Source organism: Octopus sinensis, linkage group LG1 (assembly GCF_006345805.1).
Source record: "Octopus sinensis linkage group LG1, ASM634580v1, whole genome shotgun sequence".
Taxonomy (NCBI): domain Eukaryota; kingdom Metazoa; phylum Mollusca; class Cephalopoda; order Octopoda; family Octopodidae; genus Octopus; species Octopus sinensis.
The window spans coordinates 137,044,168-137,064,622 of NC_042997.1; the positions used below are offsets into that span (position 1 = coordinate 137,044,168).

Sequence of the window (20,455 nt, forward strand, 5' to 3'; positions counted from 1 at the left end):
GGTGCAGAGTCCTGTTGGCAGACACAGGGTCTTCCAGCAGCTGCCCTCTTGACCCAGGTCAGCACTACCTCCTCCAGGCACTTGATATAGGCCTCTGTGTTGAGTCTGAGGCCATGTGGGAAGACAAATGGAGGCATAATGTTGCCATCACTAGTGACCACTCCAAACACAATAATGTTGGCTAGCTGTTTGATTTTTATCACTCTTGGTACACGTCCTCAGATTGACACCCAAACACTCTGAAATGTTCATATTGAGAGCTTCCAGTGCGAATGCCAAGTAGTACAGCATGTCATTTCCAAATTTCTGGCCAAGTGAATTGTGTCATGGTGCTGTTTTTCTCACAGACAGTGCCCAACTGACCCTACTATAGTGTGTAGTTGACAAAATCAAAAACAAATAATGTGCATGCATGAAATTAAAAGTATAAAATGGTGACAATTTACCGATCACATCCTTATATATATATATATATATATTATATATATATATATATATATATATATATACATACATATAAGCTTCAGGCATACATATACTAAAATTGGAGCAATTCAGAGCTGATTAGCATGGCCCCTGTGCAAAGACAGCATGCAAATTTATGAAATGTTTCAGATTTTCCTAAGGCACAGGCATAGTTGTGTGGTGAAGTTTGCTTTGCAACTATAGTTTTGGGTTTAGTCCCACTGCATTTCACATCAGGAAAACATTTTCTACTATAGCCCCAGGTTTATCAATGCTTTGTGAGTTAATTTGGTAGACTGAAACTGTGTACAAGCCCGTCAAGTCTCTCTCTCTCTCTCTCTCTCTCTCTCTCTCTCTCTCTCTCTCTCTCTATATATATATATATATATAATATATATATATATATATATATATATATATATATATTGAATTTCCAAATGTGCCTTGTCCCGGCTTGCGGGGTTGATTGCCTCCCCTTTGCAAATATAAGGACACAGAAAATGTGTCAAAGCCGACAGGAGACGTCGATGTTTCCTAGGGCTAAATGGCGGTGGTGTAATTCCCTTACAGGACTGTCACATTGAGTTGACAGTATACGACCACTATATATATATATATATATATATATATTATATATATATTACATACACGCAGACAAATATATAGGAGGGTAAGTCAAATATTATATGCATTTATTTCTGTAATTTATTAGAACAAAAGCAAGGGCTGAACAGTTATATCATTTTTTGATATAGTGTCTTTGTTTTTCGATGCAATTCTTTTAGCAGTCCACAAGTTTGCTTATTCCATCGGAGAAGAATGTTTTGGGCTGGCTGTGCAGCCATTTATGCACCACTTCATACAGTTCTTCATCTGTAGCAAATTGACAACCTCGTAAAGGATGTTTGAGTGGTCCAAAGAGATGATAGTTAGAAGGGGCAAGATCTGGACTATGGCTCAGAATCTAATTTTTTAATGGTTTCAATGGTTTTGTGGCCACATGTAGTTGTACATTGTTATGCTACATCATCATCATTGTTTAACGTCCGTTTTCCATGCTAGCATGGGTTGGACGGTTCAACTGGGGTCTGGGAAGCCAGAAGGCTGCACCAGGCCCAGTCTGATCTGGCAGTGTTTCTACAGCTGGATGCCCTTCCTAATGCCAACCACTCCGTGAGTGTAGTGGGTGCTTTTTACGTGCCACCGGCACGGGGGCCAGACGAGGCTGGCAAATGGCCACAATCGGATGGTGCTTTTTATGTGCCACCGGCACAGAGGCCAGTCGGGACGGCGCTGGCTACTGCTACGTTCGGATGGTTCTCTTACGTGCCACCGGCACTGGTATCACTGCTACAATTTCCATTGATGTTGATCGATTTCGATTTTGATTTTCACTTGCCTCAGCGGGTCTTCACAAGTAGGGTTTATGTCCTGACAAAAGACCATGGCATTTGGTCTGAATTACTGGTTTCAGTTTATTGACTAGCATTTTACTGTAGACCCCTTCTCCGGGCAGTGTTCCAGTGTAAGCCTTTTTACATCCCCAAAAATGGGTAGCATAATTTTTTTCTGCAAAAGGTCGAGACTTGAAGTTCCTTTTCGCTGGTGATTCCAGGTTTTTCCACTCCATACTCTGCCTTTTGGATTCTGGCTTAAAGTAATGGACCCAGGCCTCAGCTATACATACTCATTGATCATGATTGCAGTCCAGTGACTGAAGCAAGTAAAAAAGATAAAAGATAACTTAAACTGATTAGGAGGCTTCTCATACATTATTGTTTGATAAAACTGGTTAAAAGCATTCATATAAAACTTTTTCAGAACCAATCAGAATGCATTTTTAACAGTGGGATTCAGTTTTGGTGGTATATTTCTGAACATTCATTCTAATCTCCTTTAATTTCAGATTTGAATGCTAATTGTTTCTTAACTACGGCTCAGGTTTTGAAAATTCTTGTTTACTTAATAATATTTACAGTGATTTCCATAGTATTTAATTCTTATTTTCTTGATCCATGTTGGAACTTCTATAACTACTCATGGTGATATAATTCTCTGTTGAATGTCTTGGTTTCCTTACAATAAATTGTTAGCCATGAACATATTTTATTTTGATAAAGTTTGTGTCAACATATAGTTTTGCTGTGTCATCAAATATATTCTTTAGCTTCAAGGCATTTGTTTCCTTGTATTCATTGGGTGTGTGGAAGGCACATGGCCTCCTGGTTAGGATGTTTGGCTTATGATCATAAATTGTGAGTTTAATTCTCACATTGGTCCAGTCTACTCAGCTGTAAGATGTGTTGCAATCAGCTGCTAGTGCCGGTCCCTCTCTCTCCAGCTGCCACATCCTAGATGTCCACTGGGTCATGACTGAAGTGGATGAGAGGCTAATATATCTGCTTGCTACAACATAGGCACCTAAAATAATTAGTGAGAACATAGTGTATGTTACCAGTATCCACTCACAGATCATGCTTTGCTGTACTAAACTTTGAAAGGAGACTTCTAGAATTTATTGTATAATGCATTAATATTGAGTTTTAAGACCAGTTTTTTTTTTTCAAATAATTTTTTATTTTTGCAGGATTTCTTTCACTGCTAAAATGGACTGATGTTTTCTGATTGCTGTGTCTACTTGTCCAAAACAAATGTATTTGCCAATTTTTATTTTAGAAAGCAATAGCATGACCCAAATTGATTCTGTTATCATTTTAGCGTTAAGAGTCTTTTAGTTTCCTCTTTAGCCAGTTTTTATCACTTAGAAAATAACTTTACTAAATCCCTTTTGTTAAATAATTAACTTCAGTTTGGTGTACCATTACTTTCTAAATTCACCAAATACTATCTTGTTTTTATTTTAGATGCCTTTATTTATCTCTTGTGGTTAAGATGGTACATAGGCCTCATTATTGAGAGAGTTTAATGCTGACACTTTGTCTAGAAGACAGTGTAGATTTCTATAGTTTTACACAAAATGATCATTTACCAATTTCGTTTTCACTGTTACTAAGGAATTTAAACAAATAATTGATCCTACATTCTGTGATAAGTTATGTACAAGGTTTTTTGCTTAAGGTGGTAAAGAATAGTTTCCAGCAATTTTGAATATATAATTCTGTCTTTTGTACTGTATGTTACTGTTCCTTTAATAAATAAATTGTATTTGTACTTTTTGCTGCACTCCATCAAGGTGTTACAATAAATTTTTTATTTAACTCCTATTCTGTAGGCATAGTATTTCTTTAATGAATGCTCTAGACATATTTCTTTAATACAATTTGCCTTTTATTACAATATAATTGTTTCATTTAATGTAATCTTCCAGGTTACATTCACTTAAATTTTGTATTCAATTTCAATCTCAAAAAGGAAGGTTTATATATTTGAGTTCATTTCTTTTAAATGGTCAAATTGTTTTGTTTTTAATCTTTTAGCTCTGACTTTGTTGTACTTCAAGATTTTAAATTGGTAAGCAAAGGTGTTAATTTTTTCTCATGTATTTTTATAGTCCTTTTTTTTTTTTTATTTTACTGTATAACCTTTTGATAAAATCAGACTGTTTTTCTTACAAAAATTTTTTAAAGTTTTTTTTATATACTTAATTGTAGGCAATTTCTTTGATAAATATATAAAAAGCTACAATAGCATAGCTGTAATCTTTAACCCTCTAACTTTCAGATTACTATGTCAAATGTAATGCTTATTTATTCACATGGTTTTGAATTAATCATCTGTTATCTCAGCTTCAAGGTTTCAGTGATGTAATTATTTATTTTTAGAACGTTATTCTCGGGTAGGTACAAAAGGCTGAATCTGGTTAGTTTGAACATAAAACAGGTAGAATATTTGGTCCAGGTATGGCTAGTTAAAATGCTAAAGGCTTAATTAAACCCAAATTTCAATAGTTTAATATAATGATTCATATTGGCAATGTATATTGTGTTCTTTCACAATCAATAAGAGAAATTATTAATTTAATTACAAAAGGGGGAGTTATACCATAAATGGATGAATTGAAAGTATTGTGTACATCACTATAGTAGTGGGCTCCACCAGAATCATTGCATATAATGGACCTCACAATCCTTAATGATTTTTCCTACCAATCTGTTATCTACAACTTAAGAACTGCATTACAAAAACAGGTTTTTTTCTTCATAGCCAGAAGTTTCATCAGCCCCCCAACAACTGCTAAACTTCTACAAAGCTCAAGTAAGATCCACTATGAAGTATTGTTCTTATAGTTGGTAAGGTGTTACAGCTACTCATATATCATAGACTAGACTACATGTAAGAAACAACCACCAGGCTGATTGGCAGAAATCACATGGTAGAACATTCCAAACTCTGGTCACAGGCATATTTTCTCTGCTTCTTCTACAGCTACTACAGTAGCCTCTACTCCTCAGAGTTAGTTATTCTTGTGCCACTTTCATTCTGACGCTCCTGGCTCATTTGCTTCTCTTTCTCTCATTATCCATTTGTATCTACTGCCCAGGCTCCACAACTACTATGTTCAGTCCTTTATCCTTAGGGTATTGGCTCTCTGGAATCCTTCCACTCCATGCTTTTTCCTGCAGTTCTGGAAGAACTGCATTGACTTCACTTGTTTCAGAGGGACTATGAAGCTCATGGGCATACTCCTTTTATTCAGACTCGGAAAGAATAAATCAAGAATTTCAATTTGACTGAGTATAAACTAATTCATATGTGAGAATAGGTTTCCATTATTATTCTTACTATTGTGGGTGTAATTCATAGAATTATTATTCTATTTCTTGTTGAAATGTGCATATATTTTTAAAATTCTTTTATAAGATCAATGTAAAACTTCCCGTTTTTTTTTTGACCAGTGTTAGTCATAAAGATTTTTTTCTGTATCACAAAGGGTCATTCTAATTAATTAAAATTTCTTGGTTATTAAGTTAATTAAGTATATCAGCAACCGCTTAACTATTTTACAGTGATTCTTTTTTACTGGTTATAAAGAATCTCAAAGGCTTAGTATCTTATGTCGAATCCTTACCAATAAATTTTCACTTAATAATTGTTGTTTTTGCTGTACCAAAATAAATTTTTCTCATTAATTATTTTTCAAGTGCTCTGACTTTTAGTGCTCCCACTTTGGATTAGCTTATCAGCTTTTAGATCTTGCAGTCATAGATCTCTTCAATAGTGAATTTAAATGGTTATAGATTCTGTATTCTACTGTATGGGTTGAAACTGACTGTGGCTGTGAATTGCATATTTATTTTTTAGGTGACATGTGGTGTGCATGTACAACCCGCTATTATGTAAGAAACATTGTTTTTGTAAGTTTTTATGGTTTATGCAAGAAATAAAGGAGCTATGTAAGACTAACACAGTTTTTAATGTACATTTTCATTTTTATTTTGACAGCCTGCAAATAATCTTAGATTTAAATCCTCTTAATTTTTACACCTGCTTTTCCATGCTGGCATGAGCTGAAAGTGTCTGTTTCAATACAGCATCTATCAACTAATTGTGGTCCTTCATCATCTCCTTTGCAAGGACCAGTATCCTGAGACCACTGCCTCTTCACACGCCTTCTTCAAGCTCACTTTTTTTGCAAGCCCAGTTTCACCTGCATCTTTGACACTTTTGCACAACGATCAATCTTCACACAAACTAGCATGGTCTTTCTCAATACACTTGTGCACTCCTTAGGCATGCTAACATTACATCTGCTGGAGCATGCTGGTCTCATTTCTTTCTAGTCTTTACATATTCTCCATATTCAGCACTTTTGTCTCACTACCATGCTATATTGCACTTCATTCACAAGTATCATTCAGTAATTTAGTGAGAGAATTGCTTTATGGCCAACAAGTAATAGTTCCCTCAACTTTTTTCTCCTCGTCCTTACTCTGGCTACTTTTGCTTTTGTGACACTGCAATACCCATTTCCACTTCTAATTAGGCCACAAAAGCTATTAACTTATTTTAACAAACTTACTGGGCTGTTGATAAATTTCATTTTATGGTTGCTCTAATTGCTGATTATTTCTATGCATCTATTACATTAAAAAAACCTTCTTCTCTATTGGCCTGTTTGCTGTTCCACTGCACCTTTTTTTGCACGCAATGTCTGAAATGGGTACGCAAAAGGTGTTTACAATGGGTATAGAGTACTAAGTTTTTTCCTGCTCCTTCTCTGCATATGAAGTGTGGCCACCTCCCCATTTGTTATAATGTTCTGATTTGTTTTGTTAACTAAAATTTTCATCATCTTGTATTTTTAGGGATATATAGGATCTGCTTTTATTATAACAATAGAATATAATTCGAGGGAAATTTGGCTGTTATTTCTAGCAGATTGGTGATCATATGCAAGCTCTCTTGTTGGTTTGTAGTGTCCTGGTAGATTTGTTTAGTGTCACCCATCTGTAGGTAGGATCTTGTTGATCCAGGATTTTAGTTTATAAAGGGCTAGAATTGCTTCATGGTAGTATCTGGTATATTCTAGAAGGAAAGTATTATGATGTTGTATGTGTATATTGTATAGAGATAGAAATGTTGGTCTATGAGTGGAAAGGTTATGAGAATGGGATACCATTTGTGAAAGAACAAAGATTTATGAGTTATTAAAAGTTTATATAGACTCAATATTTTATGAGGTAGCCTGCAAACCAATATTTAGTATTGCTTTCTCTAAAGAAGTGTGTTGGGTATTTATTGATGATTGGATAAAAGGAAATATTTGTTTGTAGTCTCTTACAATTTGATATAATGTAATTGTGTTCATAATACTCAGCAACATATTTTTTTTACAGAAAAAAAAACAAACAAAAAAGCAAAAAAAAAAAAACCCATTGTGATCTACTTGTAAGACATTTTCAAGCGGTTAAAATTCATGATAAATTTGGAAATTTAAAGTTTTTCTGATACTTCTTTGCAAATATGTATGCATCTTTATATTGCAAAACACTATTTCTTCATACTTCTAGTTACATTGAAAATATGGATGCTTACAGATTGTTAACGTATAGATACAGGAGTTGGACAAAATAATGGAAAAACCTTAAACTTGCAAACAAATTTATTTCAATATGGGCAGTGATTTCATCATCCATACTCTCAACAATACACCCTTAAATATGGTTTCTGATTACAAATATCTTGGGTCATACATATCATCATCTGGAAAAGATTTTCTAACTAGAAAGGGTATGGCCTGGTCAGCCTGTAATGATATGCGTAAGATCTGGTCATCAAATCTAAGTAGAGACTTCAAACTTAAAATCTTCAAAGCCACAGTCGAACCAATTCTACTATATGGCTCAGAAACCTGGATGTTATCAAAGAAGCTTGAGAGGCAGTTGGATGGAACTTACACTCGCCTCCTTATGAGAGCTCAAAATCTCTCGTGGAAGCGTCATCCAACCAAAATACAAATATATGGAAAACTACCACCTGTATCATCTCTTGTGAAAGGTAGGAGAGTCCAGTTTGCAGGACATTGTTGTAGAGCTGAAAACGAAGCAATTTCTACTCTTCTCCTCTGGAAGCCATCTACTCGTGATACCAGAGGGCGCACACTCTCCTACCCTGATGTAATCTCCAGGGATACAGGCATCCAGCAACAGGACCTCCGTAATGCTATGATGGACCGTGAAGTCTGGCATAGCATAGTAAATTCCATTGTCTCGACCACTGTCGAACAATGATGATGGGCAGTAATTACTCGAATTCTACGAGGTATGGACTCATACAAAGTTTGAATTGCTTCCAAAGGAATTTTTGTCCATTCTTCAGCTAAAACAGTTTCCAGTTTTTGTAATGATGATGGTAGAGGATATCGACTCCTTACTTGTTTTTCTAAAATGTACCATAAATGTTCAATAATATCAAGATCTGGGGACTGTGGTGGCCAGATAAGATGATCAGCTTCAATAGAATGTCCCCAGTGCCATTCAGTAACAACTTTAGTTGTGTGAATTGCTGCATTATTATCCTGAAAGATTGCATTTCCCCCCGGAAACAGTTCTGCAACCATAGGATGAATTTGATCAGATAAAATGCTTAAATAGTCTTGACTATTAATTCTGCCCTGAAAGGAAACCATTACCATTGGGCCACCCCCAGATCATCACTAATCGTCCATGTTTAACAGTTGGATGAAGGCAGTTTGGGTCAAATGCTTCTTTTGACTGTCTCCACATGTATATGCAGCCGGTGGTTTGAAATAAGGTAACGGATGATTTGTCTGAGAAAATAACATTCTTCCACTACTCTAGAAACCAATTCTGTAGGTTTTTACTCCACTCTAAGTGCTTTGCAACGTCTTTTGAAAGTGGTGGTTTTCTGATTGCAGTCCTCCTGTGAAATCTGGCTTTGTGCAGCTCTTGGCGAACAGTTTTTGTGGAAACTGGGTTCTCAAGGTAGCCATTAAGCTCTGCAATAATTTTGGGAGCTGTACTTTTGTGATCCTTTCTAACAATTCACGCAAGAGTCCAATGGTCCCTATCTGAAAGTTTTGGTTTTCTTCCAGAGTTTTGTTTCAGTGAGGGTTTTTTTTTCTCTTTCTCAAAGGCTGTCATTACTTTCGAGACAGTACTTCTTGATACACCAAATATTTTGCCTCTTTTCATTACGCTAACCATACAAACAGCAACAGCGCCTGCCATACAAACAGCAACAATTTTACCTCTTTGAAAGTCCGATAGATCTGTCATTTTAATGAATTTTAATTAACTTTTTCTGATGATATCTGAAAAGAAATAGCAATTTTAGCGAAACATATTAAGCAACTCTAACAATAAATCAAAAAACAATAAAAAAAAAACAAGCTTTTGACAGTTTTATAGATATTTCAAAATTATGATGCTAGGTGTTTCCATTATTTTGTCCAACCCCTGTATGTTTTTAATAAACCACAAAAGGCAGATTTTTTTATCACCACTAATACTTTTGATAACCACCTATTAATAATAATAAAAGGTACCAATGTTATGATCTTGAAATTTGATCTTTCAAAAGTTAATCATTGAAATGATGTCACTGCCAATTACACTATATAGAGTTTTGTTCTTTATGTTCAGTATAGATGATAGCCAGCAAATTGGCTAAGTCATTAGAACATTGGAAAAATTGCCTTGCAGTAGTTGTTCTGGTTCCTTACATTCTGAGTTCAAATCCCATTGAAGTCAACTTTATTTTTCATCTGTTCAGGATCAGTAAAATAAAATATCATGTGCTGCATACATTTCTACAACACCGTTTTCTTTACGTACTATAAAGGCAAAAATAGATCTACCTTCTACTCAGTTGTGTGCTTGTGTTTTGCTTATTTTTTGTTATTTTACTACATAAGGGTCGCCAACTGCCTGTCCTGAGTAATTAGTGATGGCATGTGCTTAATATATATATATGCAAAGTTCAGAGAGCTCTTTCCCCTGCTGGTGACAAAGGCCTCTCGCTCAGAGTAAAAGGTAGACTGTATGACGCTTGTGTACGAACAGCCATGCTACATGGCAGTGAAACATGGACTGTGACTGCTGAGGATATGCGTAAGCTCGCAAGGAATGAAGCCAGTATGATCCAATGGATGTGTAATGTCAGTGTGCCTACTCAACAGAGTGTAAGTACCTTGAGAGAAAAGTTGGACCTAAGAAGCATCAGATGTGGTGTGCAAGAGAGACGACTGCGCTGGTATGGACATTTAGCGAGAATGGATGAGGACAGCTGTGTGAAAAAGTGCCACACCCTAGTGGTTGAGGGAACCTGTGGAAGAGGAAGACCTGGGATGAAGTGGTGAAGCACGACCTTTGAACCTTAGGCCTCACCAAGGTAATGACTAGTGACCGAGACCTTTGGAAATATACCATGCTTGAGAAGACCCGGCAAGCCAAATGAGACCATAACCTCGTGGCCTATGCCAGGGGCGTAACCAGCCCACTTGTGCGTACCTATTCTTTCTTTGGACACTAAACTCTGCTTCCGAAGACCTGTTGAGGCAAGTGAAATCAAAATCAAAGTGAAATTTGATGACGGGCACAAGCACTATATGAGCGTGATCGTTGCCAGAGGAGCTAACCGGCTTCCATGCCAATAGCACATAAAAGGCACCATTTAAGTGTGATCATTATCAACGTCACCTTACTGGCACTAATGCCACGTGCTAGTAGGGTGCTAAGAGCACCATCTGAGCATGATCGTTGCCAGAGCGGCTAACTGGCTTCCGTGCCGGTGGCATGTAAAAGGCACCATTCGAGCAGGATTGTTACCAGCATCGCCTTACTGGCACCTGTGCCATTGGCATGTGTAAAAAGATTTGAGCGAGTTCATTGTCAGTACCGCCTGACTGGCCCCCGTGCAGGTGGCACATAAAAGCACCCACTACACTCTCGGAGTGGTTGGCGTTAGGAAGGGCATCCAGCTGTAGAAACTCTGCCAGATCAAGACTGGAGCCTGGTGCAGCCATCTGGTTCGCCAGTCCTCAGTCATGCTAGCATGGAAAGCGGATGTTAAATGATGATGATATATATATATATATATATATATATATATATTATATTATATTAAATTAGAGACAAAACCACTATTAGGCAAATCAAACAATGAAAGACTTAAGCCAATACATATGATTAATTTATATTATTTAAATATGTAACAAAATTATTAAAAATTATATGCTTATAATAATGTGCTTCACATTAGTTTTTATTTTGAAAGTCTACATTTCTAGTTTAGTGTAATTTTTTTATAGTGAATGAATGTTATTTGTCACATATATCTATGTATTGATTGCAAGTGTTTTATGAATGCTTTAAATCTACCTATATTGTAAATCTACCTGTTGAGTCTGATATGAGCATAATTTGGAAAGGTGGATCTTCAATGTTCTCTGGTAGCAGGAATGTTTTTTGAGTTATTGTAATATGTATATCATGGGTGATGGTAAAATCTTTTTCTTCTGAAAGTGATTTTAATGCTGTTAGTAATGAAAATTTTTTAGATGTTATATTTACAAAGTTCAGTTTTGTGGAATGTATATTTTTGAATCTATTCTGCACAAATTCATGAAGTAGGGAATTGGAATAATGGTTCTTCCTGTTTTTATTCTTATTATAATGGCTGTCAGTGTTATATTTATCTGGATTATTTGTAAAAGTTGTTTAGCGGAATTTGTGCAAATATTTTGAAGATTTTGTTTAAGAGCCTGCTTTATGCAGAATTGTAGCTTCTGTCCTCTGATGGCATTTAGATGTAATGAGAAAAATATTTCTGTGTGCTGAGAATTTATCATTTGACTTGTATTCATCCTGACTTCTTTTCTGATATTCCATATTATTAGATCATCAAGTATGAAATTTGTAGAAAAAAAAAGTTTGCTAATGTAAATACAAGGAGTAGTTTTATTCATCAAAGTATGCACCCATATTGTCAATACATTTTTGCTCTTTCAGCAGTAACTTGTCCAGCCCAGAACTGTAAAAGCCTGGCAATCTAGAGTCAGTAAAATCTTGGAAGGTCTGTTTTGCAGCATTGTTGGAATTTAATTTTTTTCCTATCAAAAAGTTATCCTAATTCTGGAAGAAGTGGTAGTCAGTGGGGGCAAGATCAGGTGAGTATGGTGGATGATGGAGAACTTCCAACTCCAACTCCTGTAGTTTCGCCAATGTCATTTTTGCAATGTCCGGTCTGGCATTGTCTTGCAATAAAATAGGAGTAGATCTGTTGAGTAATCTAGGCTGTTTTTTTGTAACTTTCTGCATCATTTGGTCCAGTTGGCTGCAGTATACTTCGGCTGTGATTGATGAGCCAGGTTTAATGAAATCATAGTGGATCACACCTGCGCCATCAGCTTCTTTTGATGAATTTTGCTTTTTTGGACTGTGTTTTGGTGGCTTGTCTTTGTCTAACCATTGTGCTGAACATTTATGGTTGTTGTATTGGATTCATTTCTCATTACATGTCACAAAAAATGAATCATTTTTTTAATCGAATTGTAACAAGAAAGTAGCATAATGCAGGCTTCCAAATGTTGCTGTTTCTGATTTTCATTGAGTTCATGTGGAACCCACTTATCCAGCTTTTTCACTTTACCGATTTGAACTATGTGAATCAGTATTGTTTGCTTGCTAACACCAAACAACAACAATAGTTCACGGGCCCTTTGAGATGGATCTGACTCGACAGTGGCTTTCAGTTCGTCATTATCCACCTTTGTTTCTGGCTGACCGCATTGCTCATTTGTGAGGTGAAAGTTACCAGAATGAAATTTTGTGAACCAATTTGATACTGTCTGCTGTGTAATATTAGAATGAAATACTCCATTAATATTCTGAGCTGTCTTTGATGCTGTTTTCCAAGAAAGAACTTGTATTTCAAAACTGTACGAATTTCCAACTTATCCATCTCTAAACAAAAATAGCAAAAAACAATTTATAAATACTTTATAAAGTGCAAAATGAGTTAGAATAAAGAAATAAATGTGTCAGCTTTCTAACAAAAAATAAAGATTTTCAAAATGTAATAATGGCACAAAATGAGCAGCTGTCAAAGTTTACCATATTCCTTACTACAAATTGAGCAACTGAATAAAGACTTCTTTCCTAGCTTTTGTTATTTGAGTTTGTACCAGAAGGTGGAATCACAACTGTTATAGTTTCTTATGAAAGAATTTCCCTATCAAAAACAAATAACTCTACTTTATATTTATCAAATTGAAGAAGGAATTGAGAGTGTCTTGCTATGAAGCCTAAAGGATACTGATATAAAAACTAGTATGGCTTATGAAAGTGATTCATTTAATCTTACTTTTTGCTTTTAAATGTTAGATACATTCAATAAAATTTTAATCATTTAAGAGTAACTGATCAAAGGCCCGACTAGATATGAACAAAAGAAAATGATGCAGAATTTTACATATAAATGAATATCAATCAAGTATTTATCCATGACTTGTTTTTTCACTTCTTCATTATGATGTATAAGTTATTTTTACTCATGATTTCAAAAATGTCTATCTTCAGAAATTTCAAATGCTGATAACTTGATTGTTAATGCATCCATCTGTCTATAAAAGAGTTGCTCCAGTATTGTAGAAATGGGAGGATGCAGTAGAGAGCAAGTCTGATATTTGATAGGTATAATGACAACTCTAGACATGTTTTGGTCTTATGAGACCTCATTAACAAAACATCTTATTCATATCCACCAGGTTTTAGAATGACTGAGAGAATATATAGAAACTTGAGTGGGAAGCATTTAGTTACTTTTAACATATTTAATGTGGAGATTATGAGAAATATTCAGTATGTGCAAAACAAACTCTTAGTCAATGACTGTTATAATTTTCATTCTTACAAAAAGTGTAGGAGGCAACTACACATGTTTCAATCTTATTTAGACCTCAACAGTGAAACATATCCTTTACTGTACTTTCTGAAGTAGTGATGAAAGAATTAATATAAATATATAAAATTATACATTGGTTGATATAGGAATATAAAAATGCTTAGAGAATAAAATAATTCTAAGATGCTATTTGAAAAACAATAGTTAAGTTAGTATTAATATAATATATAGAGCATTAAAAATTAATAAATAAAAATGTGAGAACAGAAAATAAAGAAGTCCAGGAAAAATTGTGGTAGTATAGATTTTGCAGTAAGAAAATGAAAAGGTTACCTTACATCCAAACGATTTTGAACTCTATATAAAAAAATATATATGTAGCCTTGTTATCAAGTTATAATCCCCAGAGAGAACACAGACATTTGACTGTTTAATATTGGATTTCAATCTGGTATCCAGAGTATATTATTTCGTGATATTGATTTTGCAGTAAGTATGAGAAACATCAGGTAATGCACCACAGAGCATTTGAAAAGATTCTTTAATCTCGGCAGTTGTCAGACAAAAATTATTTTAGAGCAAGGCAATATGTGTATTCTTTAGAACATATCCTATTGTTTGACATTGCAACTTATTTTCCTTTTGGGTTAACCTTTTGTCTATTATAATGATAACATATCAAGTCAGAGTTTTCTTTTTATCTAAATATAGAAGAGTGGATGAACACTTCTGTGCTACATATCTATCTATCTATATATATATATATATATATATATATATGAAAAAACAAGTCAAGATAGAAAATGCTAAAATAATTTTATAAAGAACATTTCAGTACCGGTTTCAGTCATTTGAGACCTTTTCAACTGTAACGATTAAATAATTAAATTTAGAAAAATTAAAAGAAAAGTTTTTTTAAAGGAATATTTGTATAGTGTTCAAATACAAGTGGCATTTTCCTTGTTTCTGCCTTTCTCTGTCTCTCTTGTTTACACTTGTTTAAACGTTACAGTTGAAAAGGTCTCAAATGACTGAAACCTGTACTGAAATATTCTTTATAAAATTATTTTAGCATTTTCTATCTTGACTTGTTTTTTCATATATATCAACTCGTGTGTTCCTTTTCATCCTTATACATATATCATCATCATCGTTTAGCATCCGCTTTCCATGCTAGCATGGGTTGGACGATTCAACTAGGGTCTGGGAAGCCAGAAGGCTGCACCAGGCCCAGTCTGATCTGGCAATGTTTCTACGGCTGGATGCCCTTCCTAACGCCAACAACTCCATGAGTGCAGTGGGTGCTTTTAACGTGCCACTGGCACAGGTGCCAGACGAGTCTGGCAAATGGCCACAATCGGATGGTGCATTTTACGTGCCACCGGCACGGGGGCCAGGCGAGGCTGGCAACGGCCATGAACGGATGGTGCTTTTTACGTGCCACCGGCACTAGGCCAGTTGGGGCGACGCTGGCAACGGGCACGTTCGGATGGTTCTCTTACGTGCCACCGGCACTGGTATCACAGCTGCAATTTCCATTGATGTTGATCGATTTCGATTCTCACTTGCCTCAACAGGTCTTCACAAGTAGAGTTTTGTGTCCCAAGAAGGAAAGGTATGCATAAGTGGACTGGCTACATCCCGTGTAGAGGCCACGGGTTATGGTCTCACTTATCTTGCCGGGTCTTCTCACGCACAGCATACTTCCAAAGGTCTCGGTCTCTAGTCATTTCCTCAGTGAGACCTAAAGTTCGAAGGTCATGCTTCACCACCTCGTCCCAGGTTTTCCTGGGTCTGCCTCTTCCACAGGTTCCCTCAACCGCTAGGGTGTGGCACTTTTTCACACAACTATCTTCATCCATTCTCGCCACATGACCATACCAGCGCAAACGTCTCTCTTGCACACCACAACTGATGCTTCTTAGGTCCAGCTTTTCTCTCAAGGTACTTACACTCTGTCGAGTATGAACACTGACATTACACATCCATCGGAGCATACTGGCTTCATTTCTTGAGAAATGACAAGACAACAAAACAATGAAAGAGACCGCAGTATTATTTAGATAGAGGAATTTATCTGTAAATATAATATGTGACAATTATTCAGTAGCCATGATAAAACTCCAAGTTTCGGATGTCAAGGCAGAAACCCATGCCGGCATCTCTTCAGTTATCGGGCCATTGAGAAAAAATGCTATGATGGTCTGATAACTGAAGACATGCCAGTGTGGGTTTCCACCCTGACATCCGAAACTCTGAGTTTTATAATAGCTACTGAATAATTGTCACATATCATATTTACAGACATATATATCATCATCATCATCACCATTGTTTAATGCCCACTTTCCATGCTAACATGGGTTGGATGATTTGACTGAGGTCTGGCGAACCAGATGGCTGCACCAGACTCCAATCTGATCTGGCAGTGGTTTTACAGCCAGATGCCCTTCCTAACGCCAACCACTCCGAGAGTGTAGTGGGTGCTTTTACGTTCCACCGGCACGAGGGCCAGTGAGTTGGTACTGGGAATGGCCCTGACTCAAATTGTGCTTTTTATGTGCCACCTGCACAGGAGCCAGTCCAGCGGCACTGGCAACGACCTCGCTTGAATGTTTTTTCATGTGCCACCAGCACAATTGTCAGTAAGGTGACTTAGGTAATGATCATGCTTGAATGGTGTTTTTTACGTGCCACCGGCACGGAGGCCAGCTTGTTGCTCTGGCAACGATCATGTTCATATGGTACTCTTAGTGCTCCAATGGCACGGATGCTAGTCATTGAATTTGATTTTGATTTCGATTTCACTTGCCTCAACAGGTCTTCACAAGCAGATTTTACTGTCCAATGAAGGAAAGATACGCATAAGTGGGCTGATTGCACCCCTGGCATAGGCCATAAGGTTATGGTCTCACTTGAGCTTGCTGAGTTTTCACAAGCACAGCATATTTCCAAAGGTCCCAGTCACTAGTTATTGCCTCAGTGAACCCCAATGTTCGAAGGTCATGTTTCACCACCTCATCCCAGGTCTTCCTGGGTCTACCTCTTCCTCAGGTTCCCTCAACCGCTAGGGTGTGGGACTTTTTCACACTGCTATCCACATCCATTCTCGCCACTTGGCCATACCAGGGCAGTCATCTCTCTTGCACACTACATCTGATGCTTCTTAGGTCCAACATTTTTCTCAAGATACTAACACTCTGTCGAGTATGCACACTGACATTACACATCCATTGGAGCATTCTGGCTTCATTCCTTGTGAGCTTACGCATGTCCTCATTAGTCATGGCCCATGTTTCACTGCCATACTTTTAGAATGATTGCTGGGAATCCATCAGGGCCAGTAGCTGAGTTTGGGTTAATTTCATCTATAGCCCTTATTACATCGTCTTCTTTTATATTGATGCAATCAATCATCATTACCTCTGTTTTTATATCTGTAGTTGTAAAGCAGTCAGTTGGATTGCTGACTTGAAAGTGCCCTAGGACTGGAGTGAAAATACTTTTGAATTGCTCATTTAGTATTTCACTTATCCTCATTGGATTTCCTGTGGGTGTACCATCTTTTTCGAGGAGTGGCCCTATCCTGCAGTGCACCAAAGCTGTTTCTTTGGCAAACTTGTAGAAAGCTCTGGGGTTAGATTTTATATTGTCTATAGCCCAGGCTTCTTTGTCTGCTCTTTCTTTTTCATGGGAGAGTTGCAGATTTTTTTCAATCTCCAGCAGTTGTATTTTCAGGCGGGACTTCTCACTGCTTTCAATTTGCTTTTTTAGGTGATTTGAAACTTTTGTAAGCCGTCTAATGAGAATTTCCCTCTCCCTGAGGATTTTATTCTTGTGTACAGTAGCCTTTTTCTCTGGGACACATTTGCAGCATATGGCTTGCATTACAGACATGAGTTGTTGAAGTTTCATGTTGATGTCCGATGAGGAGAGACATTTAGGCCACGTTTGTTTGAGGATCACTTTCTCAATTTGTTTCCAGTTTGCCTTATGGAAGTTCAAGATGGAAAGATTCTGAGAGTTTCTTGTAGGCTGCTTGTCCATGGTTTCCTTTGGTCCGTACATGGTCAGCTCTACCATGTTTTGATCCGAGTGTAGCGTCAGTGTCACTTTCACATTATGGATGAGATCCATATTATTTGTGAAGCAGAGATCTGGTATGTTACCTGCCCTAGTTGGTTGGAGTACTATTTGTTCTATGTACAAAGTGTTGATGAGGTTCAGGAGGGACTTCACCTGTCCTTGTTCGCGTTGTGTCATTCCTGGGAGAGAAAGGCCCTCGGGCCATCTGACATTGGGCAGATTGAAGTCTCCCATAAGAAGTACACTTATGTGTCATTCTAATGTGACTAGAACTTCTATTTTGTAAGGCAGTCTTCAAACTTGCCTACATGATTTGGAGCATCTGGAGGGCGATATGTAGCACATATAACTACACCAAGTTGTCTTATATGTACAATTTGTGTGTCACATACTGAATTTGAGTGTGACAAAAGGACCTGGGGTGTGAGGTCTTCATGGGTGTACATAGGAACTCCACCATGACTCCTTTCTTTCCTGTTGGTCCGTAATACAACATACTGTGGTATGTATATTTCTGCATTTGCTATATCTGGTTTCGGATGTGTTTCGTGAGTGCTATGCATAAGGCTTGATTGCATGCAACAAGCTCTCTCAAGAAAGGGATTTTTGTCCTGTGATGTGTGTGTGTTGTTGCCAGTGGTGCCCACCTAGGGTCTATTTGCTGTGGTGGTCTTGTGTATTGATGATAGTCCCATCTGTGAGATTGATGTAGCCAGGTCAGCTGCTGTACAATCTTTTGTGCCATGCACAAAAAAGATTGTTGTTCAGCAGCTGCCCTGTTGATAGGTTTGGTTTGTAGCATGCGCTACATCTGCATACCTCCGTTTTGGGGCAGGTAGTGTGTAGTCCTTTCCTTTTGGCAGGTGGTTTCCACCCTGTTTCATGTTTCTGTGGTGGGGGCTTTGGCATGCAAAACAGCAGCCTGTACCTTCCTCTCCATGCTAGCAGACACTTTTCAGGTAGAATTTGCACATTCGTGTGTGCTGTCTCTTTTTATCCTTTTTGTTATATGGATAGTCAGGTTTGCTTCTTTCTTATGGATAGTCAAGTTTGTTTCATCTTTTGTTTTTGTTTTTCCTTCTTTTAGTTCTTCTTTCTTGGCTCTTTCACCTCCATGGTTTTTCGTTTTGATGCTAGTAGGGGCACTTGCACTTGGGTTTACTTTCCGGACAGGTTTCTCACTTGAATCTTCTTTGTTTTCTTGAGTGTATACCAAGTGGAGGCGACATCTTTCATCTGCATCCATGATATATTCATATTGGCATATTTATATTGACATATATATATATATTGGCGTATATATATATCATCATCATCATCATCGTTTAACGTCCGCTTTCCATGCTAGCATGGGTTGGACGGTTCAACTGGGGTCTGGCAAGCCCGAAGGCTGCACTAGGCCAGTCAGATCTGGCAGTGTTTCTACAGCTGGATGCCCTTCCTAATGCCCACCACTCCGAGGGTGTAGTGGGTGATTTTATGTGCCACCGACACAGGTGCCAGACGAGGCTGGCAGACGGCCACGCTTGCATGGTGTTTTTTATGTGCCACCGACACAGGTGCCAGACGAGGCTGGCAGACGGCCACGCTCGGATGGTGTTTTCTTATGTGCCACCGACACAGGTGCCAGATTTGGCTGGCGAACGGCCACGCTCGGATGGTGTTTGTTACGTGCCCTCAGCACGGAGGCCAGTCGATGCGGTACTGGCTACAGTCACGTTCGGTTGGCTTTCTTATGTGCCACCGGCACTGGTACCACAAGGATACAAATTCCATTGATGTTCATCTATTTTGATTTGGTTTGATTGGCGTATATATATATATATTGGCGTATATATATATATATATATTGGCGTATGTATATATATATATATATATATATATTGGCTTATATATATTTATATATATTGGCGTATATATATTTATATATATTGGCGTATATATATATATATATATTGGCGTATATATATTTATATATATTGCCGTATATATATTTATATATATTGGCGTATATATATTTATATATATTGGCGTATATATATATATATATATTTATATTTATATATATTGACATATATTTATATATATATAGACATACTACTAATATAGGATAAAATTTTTTCAGAAAAGTGGCAGCATATTAAAATACCTTTAAAGGTTAATATTATAAAGAAGGGCAAAAGATAAATTATTTCTATGCCAATATGCTGATAACAGACTTTAAATCGTCAATTTCCACATTTCATTATACATTCACTATAAATACATGTTGTGCTGAAAACCAAGGAAAGCTAGCCAACAGAATTTTTTTGAATCTATAAGATGAATCCCGAAATTGATTCATTATAAAGTAAATTACTTGGTGACCCGGTCATTGTGGGTGCCATGTAAAAAGCACATAGTATACTTTGTAAAGTGGGTGGCATTAAGGTGTCCAGCTGTAGAAACCATGCCAAAATAGACAGTAGAGACTAGTGCAGTACCTGGCCTTAACAGGTCCTATCAAACTGTCCAACCCATGCCAGCATGGAAAACAGATTTTGAATGATTATTTTGTATTTAATACATAATGAAACAC

The 20,455-nt window shown here is 37.0% G+C and overlaps 1 protein-coding gene and 1 non-coding gene across 2 annotated transcripts in view; both read left to right on the forward strand.

Moving 5' to 3' along the window:
- The window catches only part of LOC115210781 (E3 ubiquitin-protein ligase RNF185), a 49,359-nt gene that overhangs the window by 13,287 nt on the left and 15,617 nt on the right, over positions 1-20,455 (forward strand). The window lies entirely within an intron of this gene.
- LOC115220604 lies at positions 517-621 on the forward strand. Its single transcript, XR_003882557.1, has one exon. It is a non-coding gene; the product is annotated as a U6 spliceosomal RNA (small nuclear RNA).